The sequence below is a fragment of the Saccostrea echinata genome, unplaced genomic scaffold (assembly GCF_033153115.1).
Source record: "Saccostrea echinata isolate AGI-Se365-2 ecotype Australia unplaced genomic scaffold, CSIRO_AGI_Sech_v1 ptg000012l, whole genome shotgun sequence".
NCBI classification, from domain to species: domain Eukaryota; kingdom Metazoa; phylum Mollusca; class Bivalvia; order Ostreida; family Ostreidae; genus Saccostrea; species Saccostrea echinata.
Window position 1 is genome coordinate 14904517 of NW_026889761.1, and position 22062 is coordinate 14926578.

General features: G+C 31.5%; 1 pseudogene; it reads right to left on the reverse strand.

Moving 5' to 3' along the window:
* LOC133185054 (uncharacterized) overlaps positions 1 to 13877 on the reverse strand; it is a 53182-nt pseudogene extending 39305 nt beyond the window's left edge.
* Between the last annotated feature and the right edge of the window lie 8185 nt (positions 13878 to 22062).

Below are 22062 nucleotides of genomic sequence, written 5' to 3' on the forward strand. Positions count from 1 at the left end.
AATTTGACCCAACGCGTACAACCTATGACCGCTTTCGCAGTTATTGCCCCTTTCGATAGAAATCTTGTTATCGCTACTCCTCCGAAACCGTAAACCGTAGAGGTATGAAACCTTCACCAATGTCTTCGACTAATTGAGGGGACTCTTCAATCTTTTCATTGCGAAAGTATTCGTCAACCCCTTTTATGAGTTATTGCCCCTGAAAGTTTTTGATGTTTACAAATAATTAAAAATTTTCAAAACGATAAGTTATAGAGACATGGGACCAACTGCATAAGATTTATTGACCTTTGACCTTAAAATATATGCAAAGGTCAAAGGTCAAGGTCATTCAAAATATGAGAAATAAAGCTCTTTTTATATCTCTTTTGTCTTTCAACGTATACTAAATATCTTTGCATCATTAATATGTCCTCTTAAAACTATTTCAAAGATTTCATACTTGTCCCCTAAGATTTACCCCTTTAAAAGTTATTGCCCCTTTTACTGAAAACCTTGTTATCACTACTCCTCCGAAACCGTAAACCGTAGAGACACAAAACCTTCACTAATGTCTTCAGGGTCTTTAGACACAACTTCAATTTATGCTGTGCCAAAGTATCCGATGACCCCTTATATGAGTTATCGCCCTTTAACGTCTTTGCACTTACTATTAAACCTTATAACTTTAAAACTAAAAGTCGTAGAAGCATGGGGTCAAGTGCAATGTGACCCATGACCTTTGACCTTGAATATTTGTAAAAGGTCAAAGGTCAAGGTCATTTCAAAATCTTTGAAATTTTCATTTTTTCTATCTTTCAAGGCATTTATGGATTCTTTTTGTATAAAAATTAACTTTAGAGAGTAAAATATGAAAAATATAGGAAATTCAAAGAAGGTGGAAAGACCTCTAATTGTTCGAGAACAATTAGTCTACTAGTTATTATTATTCTTCTTCCGCTGATTTTTTGTTTCGATGTTTATCGAAAAGATTATTCGTTGACCGTAAAGGTCATAAAAAGTTAGGAACAAATTTGACCCAACGGGTATAACCTATGACCCCTTTCGCAGTTATTGCCCCTTTTGATAGAAACCTTGTTATCGCTACTCCTCCGAAACCATAAACCGTAGAGGTACGGAACCTTCACAAATGACTTCGACTAATTGAGGGGACTCTTCAATCTTTTCATTGCGAAAGTATCCGTCAACCCCTTTTATGAGTTATTGCCCCTGAAAGTTTTTGATGTTTACAAATAATTAAAAATTTTCAAAACAATAAGTTATAGAGACATGGGACCAACTGAATAAGATTCAATGACCTTTGACCATATAATATATGCAAAGGTCAAAGGTCAAGGTCATTCAAAATATAAGAAATTAAGCTCTTTTTATATCTCTTTTGTCTTTCAACATATACTAAATATCTTTGCATCATTAATATGTCCTCTTAAAACTATTTCAAAGATTTCGTACTTGTCCCCTAAGATTTACCCCTTTAAAAGTTATTGCCCCATTTACTGAAAACCTTGTTATCGCTACTCCTCCGAAACCGTAAACCGTAGAGACACAAAACCTTCACTAATGTCTTCAGGGTCTTTAGACACAACTTCAATCTATTCAGTGCGAAAGTATCCATTGACCCCTTATATGAGTTATTGCCCTTTAATGTATTTGCACTTACTATTAAACCTTATAACTTCAAAACTTAAAGGCATAGAAGCATGGGGTCAAGTGCAATGTGACCCTTGACCTTTGACCTTGAAAATTTGTTCAAGGTCAAAGGTCAAGGTCATTTCAAATTTGTTAAATTTTTCATTTTTTCTATCTTTCAAGCCATTTATGGATTCTTTTGGTATAAAAATTAACTTTATAGAGTAAAATGTGAAAAATATATGAAATTTAAAGAAGGTGGAAAGACCTCTAATTGTTCGATACCAATTAGTTTACTAGTTTAAAAAAAATTTTCGAATACATTCTCTTCAATCTTAATGAACAATTTGTAATTATAAAGTATGAAGAACATTCTCCTGGTTCAAATATTTTATTGAAGACAAACAAAATTTTTTTATTGGCTTTCAGATGTAATCAATATTGCAAAAAATGATAAAAATTGATGTTAAAAGTGTATAAACAATCTTAAAATATGTTGATATTTTTTATGGAGTCTTTACAATAGTACTGCTTTTGAAGAAACAAGGAATTGGGTACCCTTTCCACACTAATTAAAACAAGAAAAAAATCATTTAAACATTAAAAAAGAAATTTATTGAACAAGGTCAAGAAACAGTTGTCCCCTCTAAAGTCTGCATGCTGTCCTAATAAATATGATTATTTTCGTCAAAATTGATTATTGTGATACCTTGCAGCTTCTTTTTTTCCTTCAGACGTCTTTCTTAACCGCTTATGTTTTGGATTTGCTAGTAAATCTCCCGAACTTCGTTCTGCACATGTTGACATTAACTACACTTTCCTGTTTTATAACTCTTTTATGCGGAAGATAAGAAAATTTGTTTCTGGTATGTATCGTTAAAGGCATATAAATATCTGCTGTCAATAACGAATTAGACAAAAAATATCAAGTATTCTGGGTCTGTAGGAAATGGAAAAATAGTAAAACAACGACAAATAAAAGATATGACACCCTCACTTTACATATATATAATGAGTGTCCACACGCCGCGCTACTCCTTTTTTTTTAGTTTCTTGTTTGCTACACTTAGTAACGAAATTAAACATTGTTTTAGTACTATTAACAAAAAAGTGTGGTTATTGGGCTTATATATAACACCACTAAATAGAATGTGTTCTTGTAAATTTTCTTAAACATGTAAACATAAAAATTAGTTTCAAATATATAAAATTATCTTAAATTGTATTTTAAGAAAAGTATCAACAACAGAAAAATAACGTTAATATAACGTATTTTATTTGTAATGATATCGCGCTAACGTTATCACCAACGTGTAGTGCATTAGGGCAAATATAGATGAAAAATAAAATATTTTTAGCCCTATTCAATATAGTATGTCATGTTTAACCTTTCACATGGATTAAATGAATCAGATGGATGTTGAAATCGAAGTGAAGGAAGAATTAGATTACACGACCAGTATGTACTGATCGCCGCTGACATAGCAGATAACAACATTGTCTTTGTTTTTAAGGCTCATTATTATGTTCCCCAAACGAAGTTTGGGAACATATTGTTTTTACTCTGTTTCTTATTATTATTATTATTATTATTATTTTTCTTTTTTTCTACTTTCTTCTCCGGTACTTTTTTGTCCGGGAGTGTTCTCATAGAACCACTCATCCGATTGACATGGAACCTTTTTAGGATTAATAGGCATGTTGTGTAAGTGTTCGGAACGAAGGTCATTTTGCGCGCTCATGCATGCACGTGCGCGCACGTGCAATGAGTGAAATGACTGATATACTTGATGAAGCCGTAACTTTTTTATTTCTTGATGAATTGCTTTGAAACTCAGAATATAAAGATATATTAGGAGTCTGGACAAGATAACATGGTCAAATTAGCGTGAACTCACGCGCATGCACGTGCGCTCTTCTCTGATTGGCTGATACAAAAATCTCAATAATTTCCTTGTTTTTTGACAAAATACGTTGAAATTCAGAATATAAGTATATATTACAAGGTGCTACAACATGTTGTATAGGAAATTTCTTGAAAACTCGCGCATGCAGGTGTGCTGCAATCTGATTGGTTGAAACTTTAAATGTCTATAACTCCCTTGGTTTTCAACAAAACAGGATGAAATTTACGACATGGATAGGCACATAGAGCTCCTACATTATGATACTATCAAAATTGAATGCAAGGCCATGCATGCGCGTATGCTGAATTCTGATTGGCTAATACTTAAAGGGTTACATCTCTCTTATTTTTCAATGAGATTCTTTAATATTTAACACAAATGTATGTATTGTGAGACACTATAAGAAAATTATTGTGAAAAATGTAGAAAACATGTGCAAGCATATGCGCTGAAATTTGATTGGCTAATACCCATATGGCTATATCGGAGTAGTTTTCCAATGAAATACCCTTAAAAATAAAGTGTCCATCTATATTACAAAAGTATTGTCTAATTTATTAAGCTTGTAGGGAATGGGGCATCATAAGGGATTGGGGAGCCGTTTGGGGAACATCTGTAACGGTTCCCGTTACAATTAGCACTAGTTTGTATTGTATTTTAGAGGAACTAGGATTTAATTTTATTAGTGGAATTCCAACTATTCCCACAGTTCTCTTTCTAAGGAGGAAATTCTTCAAAACTATATGTCAGTTTTAAATATTTTTAATATTCCCAACAGTCAAATATTTTACTCACCATACATATACTGGATTCCTAAATTCCATGTAAATCCTTACAAAGATACAAAGCAGGTTCCAGTAAATATTGTACCAAGCCTCTTTCTTTACTCCTCACTTACATATTTACAGAAGCGAAGGAGAGTAGTACTGTACAGGAGTACTGTACAACAGTATATTCGAAAAGTTATGTAAATCAGATTTGGATACTTAAAACATTCCAAGGAACTTTTAAAAAAATTGAAATCACAAAATTTTACCAAAATCAATTACATCAAAACGTACGACTTTTCAACTCTTCATGCAGCCATTCCCCACGATAAATTAAAATCCATGATTTTTGACATCATAGACAGCTGCTTTTTCAATAAAAATGGAACTTGTAAATATACTTTCCTTGTCATTGGTCATTTACAAAAGTATTTTGTTTAAAACATTCTAATTGTACACACAAGTACTCTGAAGTGATTTTAAAAAGATGTTGATTTTCTGATTGACAATTTCTATGTAGTTTTTGGAGATCAGGTCTTATAACAATCTGTTTGAATTCCCTTGGATACCAATTATGCCCCCTCATTAGGAGGCCAATTTTTGTATTCAAATGAAGCAGAATTTATTCAAAATCTTATACATGAGAAGAAAAAAAACCCCCACTCGCTGTGGCATTCAACTCGACATTTAGATATATCGACGACGTATTATTAAGTAATAATCGTTACTTCTATTCATATATCGATATATCCCAGCGAGCTTGAAATAAAAGATACCACAGAGTCTGACACATCTTTTTCATATTTGGATATTTTACTTGAAAAAGACTTTAATGGTAACCTAACAAAAAAAATATTACAAACGTGATGACTTCAATTTTTCAATCGTCAACTTCCCTTACTTATGTAGCAATATACCCTTATCACCTGCATATGGGGTTTTTGTGTCCCAGTTGATTCGATACGGACGAGTATTCTGTACGTATGAACAATTTCGAAAATGAGGCAAGCTATTGAAAAACAAGTTGATGAAACAAGGATATCAACAGTCTCGTTTGAAGTAATTTTTTCGCAAGTTTTATGATCATACAATATCCTTGTCAGCAAATACAACCTATCATTAAGTATATACGCAACGTACCTTACCTACTGATAATTTTTCAAGATATTCTTAATTTAAGATTATAGTACCATCAGATGTTCATAGACAAAAAATAAGCTTGCATTACCAGGGTTTTAAAAAGATATCAATTGATGAAATTTCTTGTGTAATTCAAAGAAAAATATACGAAAATTACGAAACATATATTCTAGATGCTTTGTTTATCCAAACTTGTTTAAGAAGAAGTGAACATAATATATAAGCATTAAAATGAAGCACACAGTTCCTTTAAGTATTGGAACTCTTCAACTCCAGGGAAAAAGACAATAAAGTTCAAACTACGTTGCGTATGTTCCTTAAGTCAAATGCTGACTGACATTTTTCATACTGATTGTTAGGCCATTATTTTATCACTGAAATGTTTCCGTTTTTCCCGATCATGACAAGGAGCATACGGCGGATTTAAGCTGTCGTCAGGGGATGCTCACTACTCCATGGCACCTGATCCCACCTCTGATGTTTTTGGAGGTTCGTGTTTGGTCTCTTCCGATTTGTATTGTTTTAATGGACTTTAAGCTTGAATACTAGTACTGTTTGTTATCTCCATATTTCAAAGATCGTCATAAAAATGGTTGATACAAGTAATCTGAAGTTGACATTAAAAAAATGCTTGAGTTTCTGATTGACAATATCTATGTGGTTTTTGGAGACCAGGTCTTCCAACAATCTATTGGAATTCCATGGGTACCAATTGCGCCCCGTTATTAGCAGACCTTTTTTTTATTCATATGAAACAGAATTTGTCCAAAATCTTGTACGTGAAAAGAAGAAAACACTTGCTGTGGCCTTCAACTCGACATTTAGATATATCGACGACGTATTGTCAATTAACAATGGCTATTTCCATTCTTATGTCGATACGATATATCCTAGTGAGCTTGAGATAAAAGATACCACAGAGTCTGACATATCTGTTTCATATTTGGATATTTTACTTGAAAAAGACGTTAATGGTAATCTAACAACCAAGCTTTCTGATAAACGTGATGACTTTATCTTTTCAATCGTCAGCTTCCCTTACTTATGCAGCAATATAACTTCATCTCCTGCATACGGGGTATATATCTCTCAGTTGATTCAAGATGCAAGAGCATGCTCTACGTATGGACAATTTCTAAAACGAGGTAAATTATTGACAAACAAGTTGATGAAACAAGAATATCAGCAGTCTCGTTTAAAGTCATCATTTCGTAAGTTCTATGGTCGATACAATGGCCTTGTCAGCAAATACAATTTATCATTGAGTCAAATGCTGACTGACATTTTTCTTACTAATTGTTAGGCCATTATTTACACACTGAATTGTCGACGGATTTTTCCGTTATTTCCCGATCATGACAAGGAGCACACGGCGGGTGTGACCGGTCGGCAGTGGATGCTCACTCCTCCATGGCACCTGATCCTACCTCTGATGTTTTGGAGGTCCGTGTTTGCTCTGCTCCTATTTTGTGTTGTTTAATGGGCTTTTGAACTTGAATACTGTTCGTTATCACCATATATTTCACTGACATGTGAAAATGAGCATGTTGTTGCACATGTCGGGTATATCAATGGAATAGTGCATAAAGGAAAAGATGCTTATTTATTTCACATAAAATGCGATAGATTCAATAGATTAAGGGTAATTTTTATTTGTTTTGACACATTTTGAACTTGAATGTAATAATTTCTCGGCATTTGATTGTAGATTTTCAGCATGCAAGAAATGACATCATAATCGAGTTTTCCGAAAATGAGTTAGGATAGTGTCAGAATTAAGAGATTTTGAGATAATTCACATGGTATCGTCAAGCAGCTTTCAATATCTCATTTATTCAAATATTCGGACTATATAATAGAATAAATATGGAATCTTCGGTGATACATGTAAATGTGGTTTGTTATTCACTAGAAAAATATTGATATTGAGCTTGACTTTGCTTCCGGCAATATTGATATTTTTCTGGTGAATAACAAACCATATTCATCACCGAAAGAGCCCATAATCAGAAAATATTGATGACATTAAAATCTTAATTTTTTTTAATCTATTGGTTTTTAAGGAAAGGAAAACGAAAACTGTTAAAAATTAGATATTCCATTTATATTGACTGATCTTGCATAACATTTCTAACGTAAAATGCTGTCAAACAATTAATTTTCATGAAGAGACCCACCAATTCAGGTCCTCCGCGAAATGAAAAGGGAAAAATACAATTTCGATAAAATTCCTCAACCAAGCAATGAAATACCTATTGAAATGTATTTTTCCACAAATTATGAAATTTTGGTCTCGCAAAAAGGAGTGATTGTACAGTTGTTAGATTCAGAGTATTCCATTATTGTAGCATCTTTGATGTTGTAGCTAAGAAATCAAGGGTCAATACATTAATCAAATATTGTCGTAAGGAGGGAACGTTCACGGTAGCTCAGTCTCTAGAGCGCTCGCTCCGCGATCGGGAGGTCGTGAGTTCGAATCTCGGCCGCGACTGACCTAGGTCGATAAAAAATAGGTAGCAACTGTTCCTTCGCCAAGCGCTCGGCACTTTGAAGTGAAAGTTGTGGGTCCTTTGGATAAGACCTTAAAAACCTAGGCCCCTTGTCACGGCAGGCGTTGGCACGATAAAGATCTCTCACTGTTCAATGACCCTGAGTGCCGAGTAAAGGTCAAACTTTGAAGCCTTTCACCGGTATATGGTGACGTCTCTATATGAGTGTAAAATTCTCGGATGGGACATAAAACAACATACAATCAATCAATCAATCGTAAAGAGGACATTTTAGCCTATCTGTATTAAAGATGAAATAAAACATCATAAAGAAACATTTAGAAACGAATAAAGAATATATGAACTTTGTGACCTGTTATATAAAAGTTAAAACAGAGTACATGAAAACTAGTTCTAATTGCATCGGAGGCCGTTATACATGTTCTCCAAACACCCACTACTCCCTTTTAGTGGCTCATTCCCTATAAGCTCCATTAAAGTAGGCAGATTCTTTGTACTCTAGTTTAACAACTTATTTTCGATAGCTTTGTGATGAAAGCATTTCATAAAAATAAAAAAAGTTACTACCATATCAAATATATCAGTCATTTCACACATCAAATGCACAAACACGTGCATGCATTTGCCATTTGCTCGAAAAATGACATTTGTTCCGTAAACTTGCACAACAAGCCTACCCTAAAATGGCTTTTACCTCATTTGGATAAGTAATTTCTGAGATCATTCGCGAACAAAAAAAATACAAGAAGAATAATGTTGTAAAAACAAACTTCGCTTGCGGAACATAATAAGTGTTTACAGTGTTATTTAACTAGAAAGCCCCCCCCCCCCCACACACACACACACAAACACAAAAGACAGGAAAAATGTAGAAAAATTTGCAATGAACCCATTACAGGAAATAATACTGAATAAAGGACAAGTTTGACTTTTGCAGAACCAGAATTCTACAAACACTAGAGAAGAGATATATGCTGAGATATCGAACAAAGGGGTATACTGTTTTACCCTTGTGTGTCTGTCTGTCTCTGTGTGTATGTGTCTGTCTGTCTGTAACACATTTTCGTCGCAATTTTCTTAGCAACTAATCTTCACAGATGATTGATATTTTAGCACACTCTTTGTTTTGGCATGCCATATGGTGTAATTTAAACTGTAAATAATGTCGTTAGAATTTCTATATTTATCTTATCATTTACAAAACACAAATGCACTGCATATTAACTTTATTCATAATTATGTACAAATACACATTCTTCTGAATAAATTTGTTCTCGAACATCCCGTAATTATAATCATTGCGTTTTTCTGGTTTCACAGTCTGAGGTGGTTAAGCATAATAGTTGTTACATCCGTGTGTTAATTTACACTTCATGGATTTAAATTCAGCCATTCTTTTAAAAATGTTTCCAGACTTTCGATGCATGCGGCGGCATCTTGTTTAATCTTGTACTGTGGACTAGCACAGGTTTACGGAGGTAATTATAATTAAATCAAGCCTTCAAAACTTGTACCCCTTGGCAATCAAAGCCATTAATTAGATAAACTGTGAAATACTAATCAAAACATATCGACTGCATTTGAAAAACGCTAGGTCGAGACAAACGTTTAATATTAACGGTAAAAAAATGGGTACATTATGAACAAAAACATATTATTCCTACTGATTTACTTTATAAAATTCAATTTATCCGAGTAACCGAGTAAAAGTTTTGCTAACCGATACTCGCATCATTCGGCGATTAACCGGTTAACCGGGTACTTGTTGACAACACTAGTTAAAACTGTTATTGTTAGAAAAAGCTGGTAATGACATCACAGTATTTGAGAACGTTGTTTCTTCGTTATGCATTACTCTGAGCCTAACAAGTTAGATAACTAAGCTATATGTTGGACAGTCATTCGTTCTCAAGTTAAATCGCATCATTGTGAATTGTCTACCGATTTTTCCGTTATTTACCGATCGTGACAAGGAGCACACGGCGGGTGTGACCGGTCGACAGGGGATGCTCACTGCTCCATGGCACCTGATCCCATCTCTGTTTTTGGAGGTCCGTGTTTGCTCTGCTCCCAATTTGTATTGCTTTAATGGACTTTGAGCTTGAATACTGTTCCTCATCTCCATATTTCATTGAAAAATAAATATTGAATAATAAGAAATGAATGTTGTAGTTTTTCTTTGATCAAAGAAAACTTGGACGGAAAGATTAGATCTGTACATTCAGCCATTTTGAATTCAGTAACATAGTTGTGATGTATTTCTACGCACACTCATTGATGCGTAAATTAAATATTAAAGTGAAAGAAAGTTTCATTTTATTATTTTTAAATCATAATTAAATGATAAAAATGAAAGTAATATATTTTTCTTCGGCCGAAGTATCAAAGAAAACTTTGGAAGGAAAACTTTTTCATCAATGCACCTAGCGCACTGATGACGTTTCCGTCCAAATTTTCTTTGATACTTTTTTCAAAGAAAAAAAATATTACATTCATTTTTATGATTAAAGAATTATATAATGTTAATTGGAACTAAATAATGCAGTAATTTACTTTGAAATTTTTTTTTGTAAAAAAATTAAAATGAAAGTCATGTACAGTACACTAATGATGAAAAACACACTAACTGTAGACTCCTATATGTCAATTTTCATACATGTACACATACGACTTTCATTTTAAATATTATGGTAAATCTATGAGAAAAATCTAAATCGGGAAATATAGATTATTGAACATACAAATACATACAAATATCTGTTATTGCATTCATTTATAAGATAAATGTTTATTAACATCCAAATTTAATAAAATTGATCTTTTTGCACTTACACTTATTTTTTGAAAGATTTTTTTTATTCATCTATTTTAAAATATCAACTTTTAAATACATTCAGTTATTTTTTTTCTTCACAAAAATCAACTCTTGAGAAAGACTTTTTCTAGGCAGATAACAGGACACTTTTATACAGATTATTATCAGTTACATGCACTTCATAATCCTTTTGAAGAACTATATGCTGAAACCTCTCGGCTGTAGAATACATTTTAAATAAAGTTGATTACCTTGAAAATAATATAATGCTGTTCTTCATGTCTTTGTTTTTTTTTTGTTTGTTTGTTTGTTTTTTTTTTTTTTTTTTTTTTTTGTTTTTGTTTTTTGAATTACTGTGGTTAATGTATCTCTTACATCCTTCTTAGAATTTTTTTTTGGATTTGACTTGCAACGTCCGTGATGAACACCATCGTCTGTTGAACCCAAAACTGTTAGCACTGTTGTTGAAAATGCCGACCCTTCAGAATCAATTATTTCTATACGGTATTCGGATTCCTAGTCGTATTTGAATCGAATTGAACGGACGAAATTTCAGATTTTTGCTTTGAAAATTTGGCTTTAAGACCTGTCTTTTTAAATCTTCGATATATTTTTACACCGACTGGTAAATACAATGCACAAGTAATAATCATATACAGCAGAGCCAGAAAGATTTCAAGATCTCAAAGGCAAAATAACCAAGTTGCAATATACATGTATGTACAATTCAATATGTGAAGCGGAAGGTACACAAAGTAGTATTTATAAGTCTTTTGTACACAAAAGGATAACGCCTTTCTCCTAAGAAGTAAAGCATAGGTGCTGACGTCACTATTGAAATAATGAATACCACAATGAGAACTGTTCTTTTCCTTTCGACAATAAGCTGTGGACTATTTGGACGATAAATCATGAGATGACGACTAAAGGCAATAAAAAGAATGATAATCCCAGACACAGAGGTGGTCGACCAAGTATAAAAATATCCAACATTACAAAAAGTATCCAAGGTATAAAGAGCTCTGTGGAAATTCGAAACAACGCCAAGTAAAACGCCAGAAAGACAGGCGAAAATATTGGCAATGGCTAACATTGGGATAAAATAAACAAATTCTATGCGAAGACTTAAAAATTAATTGGGGTGGTGACGCCTTTAAGCTTTAAGGAATAATATTTACAAAAAACTTAGGAAATATTGTGACTATTAATTATCAATCCAAAATAAATTCTTTCAAAAACTACTTGCATCATGGGCAAAAAAGAGATTTAACTCCAATAGGAAAGATTACTGTCATTAAAACGCTTGTTATTCCAATATTTATACACTTATTCTCAGCTTTACCAAATTCACAAAAAGAACTACATAATGAGATCAATAAAATTTTATTTCAATTTATTTGGGCATATATTGTGGAAAAAATAAAAAGGAATACATTAATAGGTAAAATTGAAGAAGGTGGATCCATTTATCCTCCTTCATATCATATATAAAGCTTAAATGGGTAAAGAGAGTCCTTACAGACAATAGTGGAGCATGGCAGCAATTATTATGCTGCATTTTGAATCAAAAAGATATCAATTTTGTATTTTATTTAACCAAAGAAAAACTTTCAGAATTGTTGAATTACATCGGTAATGATTTTTAGAAAGATGTTATAAAAGCTTTTATAATTGTAAAAAAAAATCCTGTGAGTGTTTTAAATTATTTATATTCTGATATCAGAAATTTTGTTGATGTTAAAAAATGGAGTGTTTACACTTCTTGGTTGGAAAAAGGTTTTAGAGTACTGAAAGACTTATAGTCAGACGATGGAAAATGTAAGTGTTTTAATGATGTCAAGGATATGGTTGGTACTAATAATTTTTAAAACTTTTTAGATATTCTTGTTATATTTTTAATATTATATTAAGAGTACCATCAGGAGTCAAAAGGGAAATAATTGATAAAATGATTATGTAATTCCAAAACAAAAGGTGGCAATATTGATGGAAGTTGTTTAGAAAATTTTATTATCTTGTTAGGAAAAAAGTACTTGTATCACTCAAGATCTCAATGTACAATGCCTAAATTTGCAGAAGCAATTAACATTTTTAAGTATTATAGAAAAATTGAAAAATATTGTGAAAGTAACTTTCACTGTAAAAAACTAAAATGTATAGTATATGGGCAATGTTTGATTTGATTTGTTAATATAAGAAATTAGTATTACTATAGCTGTAATTGTGAACAGTTGATATTTTGGGAAAGGTGCACAGTGAGTGTGTGGTTGTGTTTGTATATGTATGTCTGTGTTTTTTGATCTTATGTATATGAAAACTTTTTCAAAAACAAAGCATTGAAAAAAATATTGGGATAAAATATTGTTTTGTCAGTTCGTTTAATCTTGCGTTTGTAAACGTATAAAAGGATTGAATTTCCAAATAACCCAAGAAAAAGATAAAACAGTAGTATCCCATTGTTAAATAAAGATTTCTTGTGACATCTTTATTCAGATCTTCTACCGTATAGTTCTTGATTTACTCTCAGACAAACCAAAGTATCAACGAAATTATCTCTATACCAGTGACTCAGTCCGTTGAAAGTCCATGGAAAATATAACATTTGAAATATAAATGTGATTTGAAGTCTTTTAGTCGTTCCTGGAAAGTTCAAATTAAAGAGTGTGTTGCAAATAGAAACTGTAATACAAACATGACATCTTCACTTATATACAAGATTCCTCCAGGAAAAAAATATATTTAAAACAAGGAAATTACTGTATTTTTAAAAATTATTTTAAACTTAAGGAAGTAAAACAATTTTTGTTATTTCTTTTGAAATTGAATACTTTTATTAAAACAAAGTCATAATATTATTACATTTTCAACGGTGAAATTCTGTTATTTATTCATCTATTGAAAGTGATATTGTGTCACAGTGTGAAAGAATATAACAGTGATAATTTGTTAAAGAGTGACAGATTAACAGAATGGAGGAAAAAGTCTCGAGTTTGCTCCCCTTTAAGAAATGTGCTGTAAAACATACTTCATGGCCTAGTATTCGATAAAGTAAATACACCATATAGACTAGAACTGCCAGAGTTTCTTCAAATATGTTGTTGAAATCCATGTTTACAATGTTTTCAATCTATCAATCGCTAAGCTATGAGGTCTCGTCCACTCAGCTATGAAGTTACAGCCTATGAAATTATGTTACGGATAAACAGAGGGAAATGAAAAATCAAGCAAAATGTAAATAGCAGAAAATTCAATATCTTATGGTTGAATATCGAAATTATTTCACTCGTGAGTCAGGATTTCTTGCTATTTTCACTCATGCTTGACACTCGTGAAAATATTTGAAAATCCTGTCACACTCGTAAAATAAATTCCATATCCAACTATAAAACAATTAATATCCTCTATATACTACACATCTGACTGAAACTGTTTTTGACTAATTTAACTGTTATTATGTCCAATTTCCAATGTCTTTAAAGACGATAAAAAATTAAAAGAATCGCCGAGTAATTAAAAACATGTAAAAGTATTTCAAAGATCAAGGTCTATTTTGATATATCCTACATAAAGACAATTTGACTTTTTCCAAAGGCTTTCAACATTTTGCAGCATAATTTGTCACACTGTGTCCCCCTATAAAACAGTAGTATATACGAAAGCCCAGAAGGCTCATTCGAGATTCGAGTTTCGAAATACGAGATTCGAAATTCGAGTTTCGAGATTCAATATCCAAACTAACCAATCAAAAGGCGGTTTAAGATTCAATTACTCCCCTTTGCTAAGTTTTGACCTTCTAGAAATCGTTGAATATATTCAAACAGAAGAGATCATTTGATTATATTACAATGCAAGAAAGAGTGTTATATATATCAGAACGAAATTTTAAAAAAAAATTGGGTTTTTGGTCTGCAAAATATACTTAAATTTATATTATAACTTCTTAAATATTATAATAGATTTATATCAAGAATATCTATATAGTATTATCTACTTTGTTTACAGGTTTGATGTCATAATAATAAACATTGTTAATCGGATTCAAAGAGCAAGGGGGGCGTATTGTAGTCGATGAGAATTATTAGTGTGCAATTAAACAAATGACTTGTGATTAATAATAAGTAGTAATGCGGGTTTCAAAGTGGTTATTGTTTGTGACAAGGTATTAGAAAGTGATAAGTGACCATGTTTGCGAAACCAAGAGACGGCCCCTTAAGTACGGATGGCTGAAATATACATGCTTAATAAAGATTATGATTTCTTTGTTCAGACCCGTAGGAAATAACTTTAAAAAATCACTGTAAAGCCCCCCCCCCCCACCCCCCACCCCCAACAAAAAGCAACAGGGGGTTATCACAGTTATTAGACGTTGTTTTTGAAAGGACACAGGTATAAAGTTGCTATGTTTTCTATATTATATTATATCGGTAAAAAATATGTGTGTGTGTGTGTGGGGGGGGGGGGGGGGGTAGAGACACGTACCCAGATTCCTATGGCTATGTTGTTTATTTTATTACAAAGGGAGACAAATGTTCGGTTATCAACATTCAGGGTCAATGTTGCGAGGCATGGGCAAAATAATTATATATTCGATAATTATTTTTAAGGAAACCGCTCGGGTCTCGCAAGATACATAACCAATCTATACACAAGTTTCAATGCCTGATGTAATTGCTATAGAGAAAAAAAGATGTAAAAATATTTAATAATGATAAAAAATCTCTCTATACCCCCTTTATACACCTTTAGGACTTTGAAAAAACCGTATAGCTTAAAGGAGTACGTATTAAAATTACTAAGTTCATGCATATGCCTTTTTAGTGTACATAGGAAATCTTGAAAGACATCGTAGTAGTGATAAAGAAAAATCGCGTTTGCTTTCCCAATAGTGTATATTCCATATAGGCAAAAAGGCTGTAGCCTGCACATAATTTTCTTGATGTAAAAAAAAATTATTTATTTATACATGTATTTGGTTGAAAAATGGGGGAAAGTTGATCATAAATCTTATTTATTTACCAGTTACTAGAATATTTTTTCATCAAATGCAAGAAAAGTATTTTTAGCAATCCACACTTGTATGCCTATCCAATTTTTACAGTATACAAAACTTCTGATTTTTATAGCTGGTTAAATCTAAAATTGAAATGTTACATGTACCTTGAAGTCGATATCAGACTATTAAAAAATGACTGCAACAGGAGTCTAAGACTAGGACAGGGAATAGAAATAAGGAAATATCTTTGGCTTAGTAGGAAGTCAAACATAAAACATTTTATAAATTTTATTTAGATTATTAAGTAAAAAATTTCCGTAATTTCCAAGCACTGTGGAAGGATTTTAAAATTTCTCAATTTCATTAAGAGTGGTCATGAAGATTTTAATTTCTGTTTCATAAAAAATATGTTTAAATGATTTATAATTATATTCACTGGAAAAATGACAATGGTAGATGTCTCCAAGATCGCAGAAAGTGGTCCTCCGACCCCCCCATCCCCCTTCCCTATCCGCAACTCGGCAGTGATGCGCTTTAGGTGAAATCTGTGACTTCACATTAGCCTAAACATTAGCAGAAGGGAATATAGACCACTGTTTCCCAATAGGAAAAAATATATAAAAATTAAGTTTTCAATTACTTATCTTGCTTGGTCTAAGGCTTTGAATACTTGAATTAATTAAAAATTATATATACAATACAGATCTGGAATTTATTTTATTCCATATCAAATAGTAGATCAGTCTAACTGCACAAATGCACCCTAAAATGTAATGAAATGTATCCTTAATTAAATTACTGTGCAGTGTAAAGATGATCCTTAGTATTTCATATCAATAATAATTTTCTCTCTCACCAATGTACTTATTACATTGTAAATAATTTATCGGCCTACTAATTTTGCAATTCCACGATAAGACCGTATAATATTCTATATATGTATCTATTGTTTTGTTTAATGAGGAAAATAAGATTTTATATATATTTTTCAAAACGTTTCCAAAAATTCATTTTTATTTTGTTTTGATACATATAACATTTTTTCTTGCATTATTATTTAAGCAAATGACTCATTTGTTTTAAATATATTCAGTGATTTCTTGATAGTAAAAACTTAATAAAGGGGAGTAATCAAATATTGAATCCGCCTTTTGATTGGTTAGTTTGGATCTTGAATCTCGAAACTCGAATCTCGAATGAGCCTTCTGGGCTTTCGTAAGTATATAACAAGCTGTGCAGACTATTAATTGTTGCCTAAATAGGATCATGAGATGCCGATGAGAGAAACAAAATAGAACCAATGTTAGACTGTATATATATATATTACATTTACTGTGACTATCTCCATAAGAAGAGCAACAAGTTTAGAGGAATGTGTTGGCGTGGATTTAAATTTGTCAGAATATGCTCTCATGATTTTTTATGTAGTATTGTTAACTGACATATCGATAGCAATCATGTTCCTATTCTGATGGAACGGTATGATATAAACATCTGCCAACTTTTTTGTTGGAGTTGACACCAAAATGAATTCCTGTACAAAATAACTAAAATTATGAAATTTTGAAATATAATCACATGTGTAACAGTGAATTATATCTCACACCAGTATCACTTTTTTAATCTATCAATATAGAATTCCGTATTCCTAATATGATTTATAAGTTGATATCAATATCAAAATCCTCTTTCCTTATATGATTTATAAGTTGAAAACTTTAATTTTCCTACAGCAGTCATTAAGTTGCATCTTGTAAGTTAAATGTAACAAATGGGCACACATTGTTTCATTCTAATGAATCATGTTTATGTCCAGTTTGTTCAGACAACCATCATGGCCATGGGTACAGTACACAACCAGAAGCAGGGTTAAGTACACTATACAGCAGCAAGAAAATGAGATAATAACCACAACCGCATTAGATAAGAGATAAGAGGTTATCCACAAGTAATCAGTTACACAATATCACACTGAACAAGATCCTATTTTTCTTCCTTTCTCTCTCATTCTCTCCCAAACAGTTCAATCTTTTCTTCACGTATTTTAAGATTTTTAAAATGAAATAGGTGGAGATAACGAACAGTATTCGAGCTCAAATATCCACTAAACATTACAAAATAGGAGCAGAGCAAACACGGACCTCTAAGACATCAGAGGTGGGATCAGGTGCCATGGAGGAGTGAGCATCCCCTGCCGTGTGCTCCTTGTCATGATCGGGAAATAAGGGAAAAATACGTCGACAATTCAGTGTGTAAATAATGGCCTAACAATTAGTACGAAAAAAGTCGGTCAGCATTTTCCTTAATGAAAGATTGTATTTCCTGACAAGGCCATTGTATCTACCATAGATAAAGAGTAATGAGATGGATGCAAAAGAATAACTTAAATATTATTGAATATGTACTATTTCTCCTTTTTGTGAAATTTGAAGACCAAAAATAACGACAAATCTACATTCGTGAACTTCAAATCTTCCTTAAATACGATTACGTCTGATCTATTAAAAGCAATCTTCAGTTGATGGACAATTGTTGAAAGACCTTCTTCCTAATATCAAAATTATGAAAAAAAGTTTTTAAAATAATTTTACAATTTGAAGATCCATTCCGAGTTGCTGCTTACTACTTTAAGATTTTTTTTTTATTACGAATTCATCAAATTTTCTAAAACACATTAACTTTGTCATAACGAATTCAGAAAATTTGAAATAACAGATCTAATTTTATAAAACAAATTCTCGAATAAGTTATAACGATATGAATTCGAATTTGACAATTAGTTATATCGAATACAAAAATATTTTTTAATAGGTTTAAAATAGGATTTCGTATTATTGATATTCCATGTGATAATGGATGATTGTTACGGAGATGTATTCATAGACAGTAGACCGTCGCAAATTGCATTAAATGCAGATCTGTATCCTTGAAAAACAAATTTCTGTCAGTCTTCCATTTTTATGTGAGTTGATAACTGCAGAAATCTCTTTCTTAAGAAAAGGGTACATATGTAATGACACAGTATAATTCAAGTACAACGCATCTTCTTTGAGTATACCAGTTAATCCAGTTTGATTTTAATATGTTACGAGCATTTCGAGCAGGATGAGGATAACACAGTCAATATTTCTGTCCCCGAGAACGCATTTTTATGTGTTGAAGATAGATAGTCTTTAAAATATTAATAGTCCTCCATAAAATTATACTTTAATAATGTTATCAAAAACATGTTATAACAACTATTTAAATTGCTGACTTTTTATCATCATAGCTCTTACTTCGAATCGAAATTTGTCGAAATATGGGTGAAATATTGCCGACTCGGTGTTAAACAATATGTCAATCAATCGAATCGAACTAGCCACAAAAGAATGATATACATACTTGATTTTGACGATTTGTTTTTCAACTATAAATAGAAAATACCTCACTAAAGTTCCCTTTAAGTTTCAGAACGTTTAACTTCAAAACTATTTGTTATAATTCAATTTTTATAATATATTTAATTTAAACAATTCAAATTATTCAAAATTCAATTAAGAACCTGCTCACAAATTCATAAAGATTTATGATGGACTATTTCTTGTGGTGGAAGGATATTTATAATTCTACACATTTGTTAAATTTAATATCTTATATATTTACCACCTTGTATATTTTAACTTAGAGAATATTTTCTCTTATGATATGCTAGAAATAAAAAAAAAATATAGGTCACAATTTATTTTAAAAAAAACAAAAAATTGCACATTCACTCAGGATGCTTTGCCAAGACGTGAAGATATATTAAAGAACTCAAGATAAAATTAACATCGTTTTCTGCCTGAAAATCGCACATTTTGACTAATATCTCAAAATTTACATCTCTAACCACAACTTTTTCTTTCATTATTTTAAACAACACAATACTTCCAACCGATCAGCACTTAACTCATAAAAGGTTTGATGCAAAAAAATATTTCATTATTATTGCCTATTTAGATTTTTTTTTACCCCACAATTGCGACGAAAATTGCGTTCACGACTCTGAAGAATTGGGCTTGTTATTACGTAGCAATTGACACTCCAAAAGAAGAGACCCAAACGTTTCATTCAAACGAAAATTTTACCACTTCCATGCGGATCATTGTTGGACAATTCAACTCTAAAAACAATGCTCACTGATTACTAACATTAAATTAAATAACTACCTTAGGAGAAAATATCTAACAACCATGAATTTATTAAGCAAGTTGAAATGTAGTATTTCATTTCAGTTAAGCATTTTTATTTAAATGAACTTGATTTATTTTAAATAATAACATCGTAAAATCTCCAATTAATGATCAATTCTTGCTTATTCACTGAGACCATGGATACTATGCATGTATTTATTAAAAATTCGAATGAAGACTCATCAAACGTAAGTTTATAAAGAGCTACTTTTCTTAGTGTAATTTCTAGAGCGACTCATCGTCTCCTTATAACAAAACAAGAACAAATAAACAAAAATAAAAAAAAATATTGGATCATCAGTATATTTATCTAGATACATTAAAACTAAAATTTTTATTTTCTAACTACTTAACTCATCATTTATAACTTTGTCAGATGAGAAAATCAATTTTTTTTTTATATTTACAGCACTTCAATTTCCCAAATAATAATTATGTTTGATGCATTATGATTTTCAGTTCAAAAGTAACACAGAAGATATTTCATTAATCAAGGCTCATTTATAATTCAATTCAGCACTTAACTAAGGAGTAGGGTGGAGCCACAATAAGGGATCAAAGTGTTTACTTGGGAATATATACAGCAAGATCTTTTTGAAGATTTCTCAAGAGCAGCAGGGCCATGAATTATCATAGTAATAAGCAAGCATTCTCAAGTAGTGCAGATTCGAGTTTGCTCAAATTGTAACCAATGGGGGTATTGTAGGGCCACAAAGGGTGACCAAGCTTTGAACTGAAATATAAACAAATACATAACATAAACAAATAGCTGTCCTAAAAAAAATCGCAAACAATCTCAAGTTGTTTGTATACAAGTCTCTTCTTTTCAAATTATGTTCCTTTGAGTTAGGATTGGGCTAAAGTTGGGAATCAAATCTTACCCTATGCATGTTTACAGAAAATCTTTAAAAATCTTTTCCAGAAGGTCATGTTAGTCATATATTGAAATACTTCATTGTTCTGTGAATTTAAGTTCTAACACGATCCTTTGGGGATATGGGAACTTAATTTTTCAGGATAAAAACTTTTACAAATTATCCTTCTTTAGATCAGCAGGACCAGTGTGACTCAGTTGTGTGTTGTAGCAAATGGATCTCTTGTTATTAGTACGAGGAAGTAATACAAAGTGACTTTATACAATATTGTATATTTTATTTTTCTTAATCACTCGGATGAACGGTAATTTTTCGATTTGACGCATTCACGAAATATAGGTTCAAACTTCCCCTTTACCTTCAAACCGTCAAACGAAACGATATGACTCCAAAAATGCCCAAAGCAATTTGTTTCCAGCGATCCATAAAGCATTAAGGTTAGACGGAAAATTTTCTTATATCTGTGAAAAAGTACTATGAGGAGAAATGAAGCTAAAAATAAACTCAACATCTTATAGAATATTACATTCAAAAATGTAGAGGGGATATTTGTCAGAAGATCAAAACAAAACAAAACATTATTAGGTGAGGCGAACAAGAAATACCCCTAGGTATATACTGAAAAAAGGTTAATGGGATTAACAACTGTAACTACATTCCGAAAAGAATCATCATTTTAAAGTACAATGTTTAAACTTTTCGGTTGTAAAACAGATTTAAGATCAAGTTGATTACCTTCTAGATAACATAAGACTAATTGTGTTATTGTTCCTAGAATTGCTGCAGTGACATTTTAATGTTTTCCTAGTAAAATCTCCTTTTCGTAATAAAGCTAGGAAGCGAAAGAGTTTAATCATTAGATGTAGATGACATAAAAAAATGTTTCTTTATTACCTTTACTGTTTAAAAAAATTAAAGGAACACTTTACATAGAATACAAACAAAAGACAAACATGAAAATAAAATTATGCATTCACATTTTTTTTTTTGCAGTACATCTCTAACTTAAATATTTTATAAAAGATTAAGGTTATTCTATAACTGTAGCAAAATGTCTTTCATATTGTTTCTAATTTATTGACATAGCTTTATTAACTGAATCATCAAAATAAACATACAAACAAATAATCAATAAACAATAAATAAATACAATAAACAAATAAAGAAAAAAAATTATTTAAGCTATATAAAAAAATATATTTCGGTAAACAT